The sequence below is a fragment of the Lepisosteus oculatus genome, chromosome 5, assembly GCF_040954835.1.
Source record: "Lepisosteus oculatus isolate fLepOcu1 chromosome 5, fLepOcu1.hap2, whole genome shotgun sequence".
Taxonomy (NCBI): Eukaryota; Metazoa; Chordata; class Actinopteri; order Semionotiformes; family Lepisosteidae; genus Lepisosteus; species Lepisosteus oculatus.
In genome coordinates, this window is record NC_090700.1 from 37837170 (window position 1) to 37849647 (window position 12478).

The window sequence follows — 12478 nt, forward strand, 5'->3', positions numbered from 1 at the left end:
TTATCTCCTCTCTCTCTCTCTCTCTCTGCCTGCAGGTGTGGCAGTCTTTGGATGGTCAGTGAGAAAAGGTAGGCAATGCCCCAGTTCACCTTTGCCTGTTTTTGCGGGCTGCACGGCTTCTGCAAAATGAAGCGCAAAAAGAAGGAGGAGCGTCAGCGCGATCAGGAGACGGCGGTGTGACTGGGCCATGCGGGGCTCCAGGGGGCCACGGAGGTCTTTGAGTACCCCGCCCTTCCTCCCCCAGACAGCACACTGCCCCTCGGCAAGGACTCGCGACCGGTGTCTTCCCGAGACTGCATCAGTGTGAAGACAGGGACCAGACTACATCTCCTGGGCCCGCCTCACGCTTCTTGGGCTTCTGTTTCAGTTTTGTCGAGTCTCGTACAGCGGTGCTCACAAACGCCAGGCTGGGGCAGGGCTGGTTAAAGGCGTGGGGGTTTCCACCTGGAAATGTTGTAGCTCCGGGCACTTTCGAAAGCCGCTTAACAAAATAGCTTAACAAAAAGAATGCAAACACATAAGACTCCATTGAAGTGCCGCCCAAGCATAGTACAATCAAGTACTTTTTCTCCCAGAGCTTATCAACATAGTTGCTAGTGCAAAACTGAAATACAGCACAGCAGGGCAGAATTCCCCACAATTTCTGAAATAGCTTGAGCACAAACAGTGTTATCATTTTCAATTCTTCAAATAATTTCTAACCTATTGACAAAATACAAGCTTAACAGTACACAGCACTTCATTTTCTCTTACCTTTGTCAGTGGGAGGCACAGGAGTGTACATTAATGATCGAATGTCCACGGCAGATCCACATGATTTCACTCGCTGCTTTCGTCCACATCAAAATCGTTCTGGGCTCCTGAAGGGCCGCAGGCTACCGGTTTGTGGCCACTGCTGTAGAGTACTCAGAGTGCACGCCTGCAGGCTTGGAGGTAGCCCCAAAGCCCATGGTGAAACACGCACGATTGCACATTGAGTGGGTACTAAAGCAGTTACAAGCCTCTTGTTTTAAAAAACAAAACAAGTGCCAAGGAGAGAGGAAAAATGGCTTTGTTGACTTGCTAAAGCAAAGGGATGTAGGGGATGGAAATCTCCCATCCTCTTGTAGAAAAAAAAATGCTTGTGTAAACTTCTTAATTCTTAACGATTGCTTGTGTAAACTTCTTGATTGTGCAGAAAACCGTGACTTTGCATTAGCTCCAGGTTTCAGGCGTGCTCATCTGCTTTGAGAGGCCCATGACAGTGCTGTTCACATTGACTTCTACAATAGTCCCTGAAGTTGTGCTAGCCTTGCAGCAGTGACCCCTGTCCCTTTACAAGTGCCCATTGTTTATCCAGTGAGAGCTGCACTCGTCCTCCACTTAGTGCATCATGTGCTGTGTGCATTGTAAGGCTCATTGTTTAAAAATGGAGTAAACGTGGTCCGCTTTCCTTATGAACAGGCAAGAGCATCTTAATAGTTACCCTCATTTATTGGGAATTGTAGACTGCTACCAGAGGTAGCAGGAAAATTGAAGAAATTGGCAATCCCATGTTTTAAAATGCCAAAAGAGAGGCTTAGACATATTCTTGTAAAACTCTCTCTGGGGAGCAACATAGCTGAAGCATTTGGGTCAACAGTGCACATTTATTAAAACAAAGGAGCTACTTCTATTGGTGATAACAGCTCACCAATGCCGGTAGTTTTCACAAGCAGCACTGGCCACCCATGGGGAATGGCTTTTCCCTGTGGGTGATAATACTCACTTGGAGCTGCAAGATGATTGCAGAATAATAGGCAATAAATGAGCCAGTTGGGCCCAAGTGGCCTGTTCACATCTCCTGCCCCAGCCACCCAGCAGCGTGCCAGCTTACTTACACTGTGGGGGAATAAACAGGTTAGCAATTGGTGTTGAAACAAAATCCATGACCTTCAGTGTTCTCTTTGGGCACTGTGGATGTAGGGAACTACAGTATGACACTTGGGCACTTTGTACAGGTGACTGATGTCAACACTGAGAGGCAAAGTGAGGTGGTATTGATGGCGGTTGTGGGTGATCTCTTGCGTGTCTGTCTCCAGTGCATTTGTAAGCACTTCCCCTAATTAGCATTGCTGTGTCATTGTACTTCTTGTTTTCTTCCAGATCTTTGACAGTATTAATTACAAAGACATGATTTTACAACATTATTCTGCTAGGGAGCAGTCTGCTGCTTGTACGCTGGAAAATGAGCTGTTCAAGCCATCAAAAGCTGTTAAAGCCTCACGTCATGCTTACAGTTCTTTTTCAAATCTCAAAATGTATTTCATTTTGAATGCTAATGGGCGGCTTAGATAACATCTCTCAAAAATACATTATATTATAAATCGCATTTGCACATAATTTACAATAATAAAAGTGACCACTGAGTCCACTAAAATGAAAGCCAGGCCTGTCCTGGGCACTGCACTGATTGTTACAGTGAACATGATCTGCTCTTCATAAAGCCTCTAATAAGAATGTTTGGGGCCAGCAATGTAATTAACCTTTGCAATGGAAAACACCGCCCTGAAAAATATGTTGAGATTATTCAAAGGGAAAAGCTTAGTTGCAGCAAGACGATATGAATTGATAATTCAGCGACGTGCTGGATACAGCTGGATGCAGATGGCTTAACAAACAATTTCCTGCAAGGGGCTTTCTGTTCTCTGTATTGTAATTTGCTCGGTTCCTATCTTTTATCGCACAAAGCCTATAGTTAACAATGGAAAAAGCAATGTTAAGTTGAGCATATGCAGTCACCCACAGCTGTCTTCCCATAATCAGAGGTATAGTTTTTACTCTACCCTTTTTCCTCATGTGATAACCTAAGCAAGGTGTATTATTTTCAGTATCTGCTTCACACAGTGATGTCATCATAAAATAGAGCCTATTCTATGTTGTGCTGTTGTTCTCTCTCCGTTTTAGTCAGAGATGACTGAGAGAACATTTCAAATCAAAATACAATTGCACATGAAACCATAAAACAGCATAAAGTATTTAGTATAATTTAGGCAGAGAAAACCGAGACAGGTCTCTATACTTTGCACTCAAGCCTTTTTGTCTGAAAGGCAAGTGGTTGGATAAGTACGAGATTCAAAGACTATATACCTTTAAGAAAGTGCAGAATAATTATAAAGCCATATTGAGAACATTTTTTAAAGAGAGGCTTTTATGATACATGAAACAGGTGCCTAATTTAACAGATGTTACAGGCATTGCCTATCTGAATACAAAGTAGATTAATTATTATGCAGTGTTTTTTATATATAGCAGATATCCAATGATGTTCCTTACTTTTAATCTCGGCACAAGGAAAAAAAAAGATTTACTTTTAACTGAGGGAAAGCAATTGATGAAGCAAAGCCTAGATGCAAGTTCTTTTTCTATGAACGGCCTCATTAGCTACTAATGCTGCCCCAGGATTTACCCTCTTAAATGGTATGTAATAAAAAAGATTTTTTTATTTCCCTGCACTCAGCAGGCCCATTAAAACGGTATTTTTTGGGCTAAGCAATAGTGCAGCATATTAAAGTACATTTATAGTACATATATTTTAATGCAGCGGTTCCCAACCTTGGTCTAGAGAGACCTCTTTGTCCTCGGGGTTTTGCTTCAGCCGAGTTCTTAATCACAGGCTAATAGATTCAAATTTTCTATCTGAGGCATGTTTTTAAATTTGCTTTCAGCTCGTAAAAAGTTGAATGAGATCGTAATTGGCATTCGCGTCAACCCTGTACCAATCACTGAGTTAGACAACAGTCCTTATTCCGCAATCAGCCGACCTCAGCAGAAGAAGACATTCATTGTGGGAGCGTTTGATATGGTGTCATTCCCACCTGTGTCTCTTCATCAACAATTTATCGCCTATTAAGGCCTAAATAAGCTTGAGGAGTTGCTGAAGCTATTGGAATAGTGCTGGAAGACAATAAAGTCGGCTGTTCTTAAAAACAAGTACTGAGCGCAGAAGCAGGTATAGGAAAGTCTTAACAGCAGGCCGATCGATTGAAGGCAGTACGTTCGCGCCAGTGGTGCTCTGCTTCTTTGGAACGAAAATCAGTAGGACATCGAGTTGCGCTTTAATCAACGTTTTAGAGGATTTGCTTCTGTTGTACAGTAGGACAGGTTACCAAGATCTAAACCAATTTCTCCACTCTCTGTACCAACTGGAGGAGCATGCTTTCTTTTAAAAAAACGTCCGCCTCTTCCCGTTAGAAACACTGTTTCGAAAGCGCTGTTGGTCTGTTTTTATCGTGGTGAAGCTCTTGAAAGATGTATGGTATTAGTAAAACTGTGGCACATTTAGGTCTAAATCTCCTCCGCGCTCTGTCTCTGGCGTTGACAGCAGCGTTGGCACACGCGAGCTCGCGACAGAGCCAGTCCCTTCCAGCGGAGACAGTTGTCCTTTTTGTCTAATGAAGATTAAGCTGGGTTTCCTCTTCCTCAGCTATTCTAATTAGCTGATCACCAAGCCAACGAATTATTTAGGAAGGGGAGATGTCAGAAGCTGATAGAAAGCTGCGAAAGTGAGATTGTTTAATTGCAAACGTAATGAATTTTGTCAGGAGCGCCTGTCAAGTCCTTAATCAAAACAGAGGCCAACAGAAGGGAAGTCGAGGCAGAAAACGCGGAGATACCCGATCCTCCAGCTTGATTGCTAATTTGCACAGGTCGGCTTTTATTATGTTTCAGCTCCTGAGAATAATTCACATTTCAGGAAGAATGTAATTGTATATATAAAACAAATCGAGTGCCAGAAACGAGGATTGGAATCAGTTGCTCCTTAACAGTAGAAAGGTTTTTCTTCAGACTCGGGTCTGTGTGGATAAACGGAAAAACCGGGCATTTTGCAGTGCCCCGATATTTTGGTCTCTTCTGGTCCATTAATTGCTTTTCAAAGTGTGACGGCTTTTCGGCTTTTCCAGAACTGCATCCATCTTGATTCTATCAGGTTTTTTGTTAACGGGGAACCTGTTATTTAATTCAATTTAAACTAAGGTTGCTGTGTAAAGAGAAACAACATGACATGCGGGGTAGGTTTATGTTTATTGATCCGCGCGTACTGTATGTATCTTGTCTTGGAAGAAGGAACAGACCGGATGAGAGGCACTAGCGTTTGTGCGCGGAGCTGGAGTCGAACTGGCCGCCCCAAGTGCGTCAGATTGATTCCAGCCCCCCTTCAGATCAAACCTTCTTTGCTTCTTAAAAAACATTTTAAAAAGACGCTTACTACCCTCGAAATTTGCAGGTAAAAAAAACCGAGACTGTTTGCATTGGAGGCGCAAATTACGTTTTAATAACACCTATCTGATCAGATAGATTGGATCTGAGATGCGCTTCACGGCATACTAAAACACGTCATAATGAAACGGCTATTGTAATGTACCGAGTCAATATTTTCTTCTGGTGTATTTTAGAGCACATCAGTGCTTTTGCAGCTGATGTGTGTGTGTGTGCGTTGCTGTACACGATCACGAGAAAATATTTTGCGCTGATTGTACCTGCTGCGAGAGACGTGCAGGAGCGAAACTACAGGTCAAGAGTCTTTGCCTTAAAACCTTGCACTTACAAATCCGTTTCCCAGTTAGTTGAATGGGAAACCACATAAGGGAATTTGTCAGGTGAGCTGTTTTGGTGGAGTCCGAGCCTTGAACGGCTCTTTCATGTCAGCTTAACGTATTGGTTGGTGTGAAGGGCTGCTTCGCAACAATCTCGCAATTGGCGGGTCTCTCAATGCTGCGCATTTTACCCAACATATTTCTCTTTCCGTTTGCCACTAGACCTCTAGATAGGTATTGCAATTTGCATCAGCTGCACAGCAATCGTTTGAGCTCCTGTGTTCTCTGCACCTCGCTCGGTAACGCGTGTTCCTAATCGGAAGACGTCTTCTAATTAACGCACAGTAAGAATTATTAAGGACACAGAACCAAAACAATAACCCGCGGAGCATGGGCTCGCGTTGGACAGCTGCAGACATGAAATACGCGATGTCATCCTGTTTCTCAAAATAGTTCATTCGCTAGGACTTATTTGCTAGCTGTAGGTCGGAATGAATGTGCCTACAATTAAAGTGCACCGCCAAAAAAAAAAACGCAGCCTAGAGGTCATTCAGCTCACACTGGGATCTCACCCGGCCGTTTCCGGAGAAATCCCGCGAAATAAGATTTCCCAATTTGCGTGGAATCAGATTCCACACTAGAGTCGCCTTTTCCCAGACTTCCGCAACAAGAAATGATTCCAGCAAGATCTGACACATTTTTTTTATCGGTTTAGTAAACAGCTGTTCTGAACGCTTCGCAACTTATCTGGAGTTTGGAATCGGGCTGTGAATACTTACGCCATCAACTGTACCTGCATGTAGTGTACAGTTTTCCTGCATGAAAAACTAGATGAAATATTTCAGTACTGTTTACTATTTTTCAGTACGGTAAATACAATGCAGAATTGCACAACAGGTATTCAGGTCGCACTCCTGCAGGATTTGCACAATACCCAAGATGACCAAAAGAAGTTGGCAAGAGTTTTTTCAGTGGATTGAGATATACCCGCACTATAGCAGTCATTCCATTGCCTGCTTGCGGAATCTAGAATTCACGGATCCTTGTGAATGTTTAACAATGAGCTTATTTTCCAATATTGGCGGTTTGTATTTGTTTACATTTATTGTTCGTAGTGCGGGTGGTAATGTACTGTAAAATAACATCGGCCATAGCAGATAAGACAATCTTTTCTATTGTGAATGTCTTTTGTACAACTAACGAATGCTTTTGATTATGAATGTAGTGTATTAAATGGGTATGTGTGTAGGGGGAAGTCTCCATATTTTTTCTATGTGAAAGAATTTTAACTTTGAATTTCATCCTTTAGGTAACTTACAAAATCCCTTCTTCAGTTGCTTAACTCCTGGCGAACCCTACAGGTGAAATGATGATCACTAACTATTTTAATGGTAATTAAATAACTATTTTTAACCAGCCGCAAAGCTGTTCAGCGGTCAATTTTAATACATTTATAATTGTCTATAGTAATTCATGTCAGACTTACCGATTAAATTCCAAACAATTTGAATTTCTCATACCTTGAATATTGCTGAATATTCTATTAAGTATATTACTTTTTGTAGTTTTTGTATTCAACATTAATAGAAAGTCATGGCAATACTGCAGTAATCGTGTGATGAGTTTAGTTTTATAAATATAAAATATCTATATATGAACGATATATGTATATAGTTGAGTGCTTCACTTTGCCACCCACACTTTTGTAACAAAACTTAAGAAAATAAAGTCTCAAAAACCTTTTTTTAGTTTGAGTATTTTGTTTAGTCTTTAATTAAACCGCCTTTGTGTCTTTAGCGAGCTCTGAAAAGACCAAACTAAAAGAAATAGAGGTCTGAACACCGTGTAATGTCATAATGGGGCTGACCATTGTCTGAAACAACCAGGGTATTCCTTTGGACGACAAGTTCTGTTGGTGTCGCATGGAGCCCAGATGAAACGTTAGGAGAGTGCACTGCGTTGATGTCCGTGATCACATCTGCCCTGTGTGAAGTCTGTGTGAAGAAGTGTAACTGGAGCGACTACGTATCGGCAGACGGACCTTGAAGGAGGAAGGTTCTAGATTTAATAAAATATGTGTCACAAAAGAACAGAGCAGCCTCTATTAGAATACATTCCACAGCTCAGGGACTACAAGCAACACTGGTAGGGAGAGCCTTATTAGAGTGTCTTGTACACCAGCCTTAAACCAGGGATAATCTTACAGCCCCGAGCCTGATAAGAGGAGTAATGCATTGCAGTTTTACATGGGAGCAATAAAAAGCCATTTAATCCAGCTGGAATGCAACCCAGGGCTCATATCGAGTGTTACAACACCGAGCTTCAATCTAGGGAGCTTGTACAAGCCTAAAATAGGTTTGCCGGTAAGACACAAGAGTTCCAAAAAAAAAAACAACAAATCCTTTTAGGGAACAGAGGTGTCGCAGATTAGGAAAAACATCTGTGCTCTGTTTTCAAGGGGATCTGATCTACTTTCGTATGGCTTCATTCCATCAGCACTTGCTGTAATGCTGGTGGTGTACTTCCACGGTTTTCTTCTTTTTGTTTTGGTAAGTATAGCAAAAATACTGTTCTTGTCTTGTAGGCTTATTGGTGAGTATTTCACAGACGTCAGCTTATTAAACCGTGCAGAGGAATTGCTGCACGGTTTAATAATGTCCATAAGGCACATCTCACAGGCCCATTTTAATACCATTGGAAAGAAAAGTGACGATTTTCTCTTTGCCGTGTATGGCGAACGTGCAGTAGTTTGATAGTTCCTAACATCCATTAGACACGGAGTCACCCCATTTCCTACGCTCACGATGAGAAAAGCCTTACCTACAGCGGAAAACATAGCCCTGAGTTTTTAACAAGCGTAAGAAGCCGTCGCCAGTAGAATAGTCTCATCTCCTCTTTCGTTTAAAAATAAGCAGTAAAGTAAAGCTTGATGCAGAGAGCGCTTTTATCTATAGGGAAAACAGTTTTTTTTATTTAACTGAAGATTATTGCCCGAGGTGCCCCGCTAGAGCTTGGCGGAGTGTAATTGGTTGGATTCAGTTTTACCGTCTTAGCTTTCAGAAAAGAGCCGAAATGATTATTTTTTTGGTACTCAGAGGAAAAAGGCGTCGCGCAAGAGCTCCAATTCCGCCTTGTCCCCCTGAAAATTGAATAGTGTGTAGACTGAGCCTTCAACCCTGTCGAATTTGTTCTGTTTATATGTTTCACTTCAGCTCTTAAGACAGGAATAAAAAAAGGCTTCCTCCTCTCCCGGCTTTTATCGCCTTACTTCTCCGCTTTCCATTTCACCAGCTCGTGTTCCTTATTTGCATAATACTGCGCCCATTATCCTTCGGAACACTTGTTAATTTACCAGACCCAATAATTTCGCGCTGCCAATAGGATACCTAATGGCTGAGCATCCAATGTATATAGAAAAAAATAATACAATTCCAGTTTGTGTGCCCTGATGGCTCTAAATGTACCCCTTTTAAAATGCAGACAGAAGCAGTAAACAACAATTTATAGCTGCTACAGTGACAGAGAGAGAAAACACTCCCTTTCTATGTCAGTTTAATTTGGCCTACCACAGCAGCATAAACCAGTGTCAATTATCCATATACATTTGAAAATAACACAATGAGGGAGAAGAATTAATAGGGAGGAACACTAAACTTTTAGAAGAAATAATTTCCCAAAGACTTTGTTTATTCAGGGTAGTGTAACAGAGAAGTTGATATCAAAGACTTAATTGAACTGAATAATAAGTGGCGTAGGAGCCTAATAATTACAGCTCTGCATTTTCAAATCCTATAACATAATCCCCTATTTACACATCTCCCAGTGAATTAAGAAGAATTAAGTTTGGTTTATCACCCATGACAAATCTTTGGCGCTTCAAGCATCTCACCTGGGCAAATGAGATCTCTGACGCCATTAGTCTCGCACAGTCCCTCGTGGCGATCTGCCTGGCATGAATAGTCAGCACGCCAGACGTGACCCGAGATTCGTCAGAGGGATAAAACATGCTCAGCTTTTCGAGGATCCAGGACACCAAAGAGAGCCCGTTTCGTTTGTGGGCTTGATCTTCCAACAGGTAACAAGACTCAAGCCTGGTGTGAGACAGGCGTCAGGCGTCAGGCGTCAGGCGTCAGGCGTCAGGCGTCAGGCGTCAGGCGTCAGGCGTCAGGCGTCAGGCGTCAGAGCAGGGATCTCCAGGCTTGGGGCTGTTGGCCACAGCCCCAGCCTCTAAATGATCAATTTCTAAAGGCCTGTGACAACTTAAGTGCGATTAAATAAACCTGGTGGTTTGTTATATTATTTTGGAACAAATTAAACAGCTGTTCAGCCCTCTGGGACAAGAGCTCTTTTCACCGAATACTAATTAAGGAATTAGTTCCTTCATTACCTAATCAATAAATTCAAATGGTTCCCGTTCTTTAAAATAAAATATATTTTTTCAAAGATTACAAGACTGATGTGAGAGGGGGCAGCTCCAAGACAGGGAGCTGGTGGACACCTCTGCTTTAGACTTGAAGAGCCAAGAGGTAGAGGTCTTCTCCTGTAAGAAGGAATAACAACACCCAGGAATTAAGCATATTGAAAGATTTACTAAATGTTTAGGTCTGACCTCCTGCCCACAGGACAAGGAGACTGAAACTCCCCTGCAGGGTGAGGAGTGACCAAGGGGCAGTTGCAGAGGTGGAGATGGGGTGAGGTTGGACGCAAAAAGACATATGCAATATATATGAGAGAGGGGGAGTATGTATGGTATTTATCATTTAAATGAGGAAATGACATCAAGAAGCGATCATGAATTACTGATAGCTAAAGCTGATTGAACTTGGCTGCTGTCATCCGTAACCAACTTCCATTACAAAATCCATTATCTGCAACGCTAATTCACTTCTAGGGTAAGGAAAGCTGAGCATGTGGCACCTGTCCCTAAAGGACAGAATCTGAAGCCACCAGCACCCTCTACCCCACACCTTGTTGTTTAAATTATTTAATTGATAAGTAGTAGGATTGATATAGGAAGGAGCTGGTCTCATCAAAGCGCTGTAGTGAAATGGATTGTTGGAGGCAACAGGCTGAGTTTCCCTGCAGTAGCATTTGTTTGCCATGAAGTCCTGGTGTCAGATATAATTTCATATTTTTGAATTGCGTAGAAGTTTGTTAAAAGAAAGTTTAAGTCTTTTTCTGTGTTTTTTTTTGGCTGCGGGATTTTGTTTTGCTTCCACCCAAGTCAGTCCAATCTTCTCCGCCTCACTGTCTGCTTTGAAATGCGCCACACACACTCCTCAGAAAGTTGATTCTGAAGAGCTGTGAAACAATCCACTCACTGCCTGTGACTGTCTTCTGAGGTTTGGTTCAATCTGCATTCCTTTCACTGCGGGTCACCGCTGCTTCGCTTTTTGTGTGTGTGTGTTTTATTGATGGATTTTTGCTCCTGGAGGGGAGGAAAAAAAAACAAAAACAGAAGCTCTTTGAGCCTTCAATGACAAAGAAGCAAGCATGAAGACTAATCCATGCATACAAAAATCGACTTTGCATTTTCTGGAAATGAATCAATAAATGCAAACCATCTTAATGAAGGTCTGGCTTTTTTTTATTTATTTGTTAAAAACCTAGCTGGTTGCATGTGGAGCTGAGAGAAGTCAAGTGTGCTCCTATACCCCAATCTCCCCACTGACCCCCAACCCAAACCACAGCTTGTGGGACATCATTTGCAGGACCGACAGCACATGGTGGGGATCTGAAAAGAGGCGGTAGAGATGAAAGAAAGTCATGTTTTTTTCTGTTCTGCCCTTTGAAGATAATAGCCCATTCACTAAGTTCAATACACTTCATCGTAAGAGCATAAGAATGATTGCAGAAGGCCATTTGGCCCATGTAGCTCAATTAGTTCAAAGTGTTTAATTGATCAGAGGCTCTTGTCCTGCTGTTTCTTGAAAGCAGCCGGGGAACTGGCTTCAGCAGCATGGCCCAGTAGCTCGTTCCATACTGCCACAACCCTTTGTGTAAAGAAGTACTTCTTGTTTCCAGTTTGAAATGCAGTTGGCATGACTTTTCCTTTGTGTCCTCTGGTGCATCTTTCACAGTTGATTTGCTCAGAAGTGGCTTCATAGCCAGCTGGGAAATTATAGTTCTTAATGTATTACCTGCCTACAAAGGCAGATGTATTGTCGTCAGTTCTTGACATTATAATTCAGATATGAAACTTATTGCACCAAAAAAGATCTGTGTTTTAATGTGACATTTACTGTTAATTTACTGTTTGGTGTCATAACCAGTTATTAATTGCTAACCTGGACGATCAATATTTTATTGCTTTCAATACCTCACTGACTGTATTAAAATTGAGGAGCATTCTTAATTCTTTAATAAAAAAAACATCTATGATGAATGCCTCTAAATTGTGTCCTATAATAAAGTCTAGCACAAATAACATTTTTCACCTCACATGATTAATACATGTATAAATTACAATGATCTTCAAATACTCCTGTTTATAACCTCCCAAACTCCTTCCACAAAGATTGCTGGGAGTCTGGATGATATTCTGTATTGGGCGAGGATATGGTCCCAGAGTCCTGTGGGACTTTATGAATCTATTAAGGATGAGGGTTTGAATTATTATTATTCATGGTGCAGTGTGCACTGGGCCCCTGGGACCCATTCCTGGGGGGGTCTCTCTGTGTGGAGTTTGCATGTTCTCCATGTGTTCATGTGGGTTACCTCTGGGTGCTCCAGTTTCCTCTCACAGTCCAGTGACCTTCTGGTAAGTGAATTGTCTTCTGTGAGAATTGTGCCTAGATGTGAGTGTGAGTGTGTGTCCATATCTGTGACTGCCCTGTCCAGGGTGTGTCCTGGTGTGCCTGTTGCTTGCCGGGCTAGGCTCCAGCTCACCTGAATTAGAAGAAGCAGCTAGAACATGGATGGAT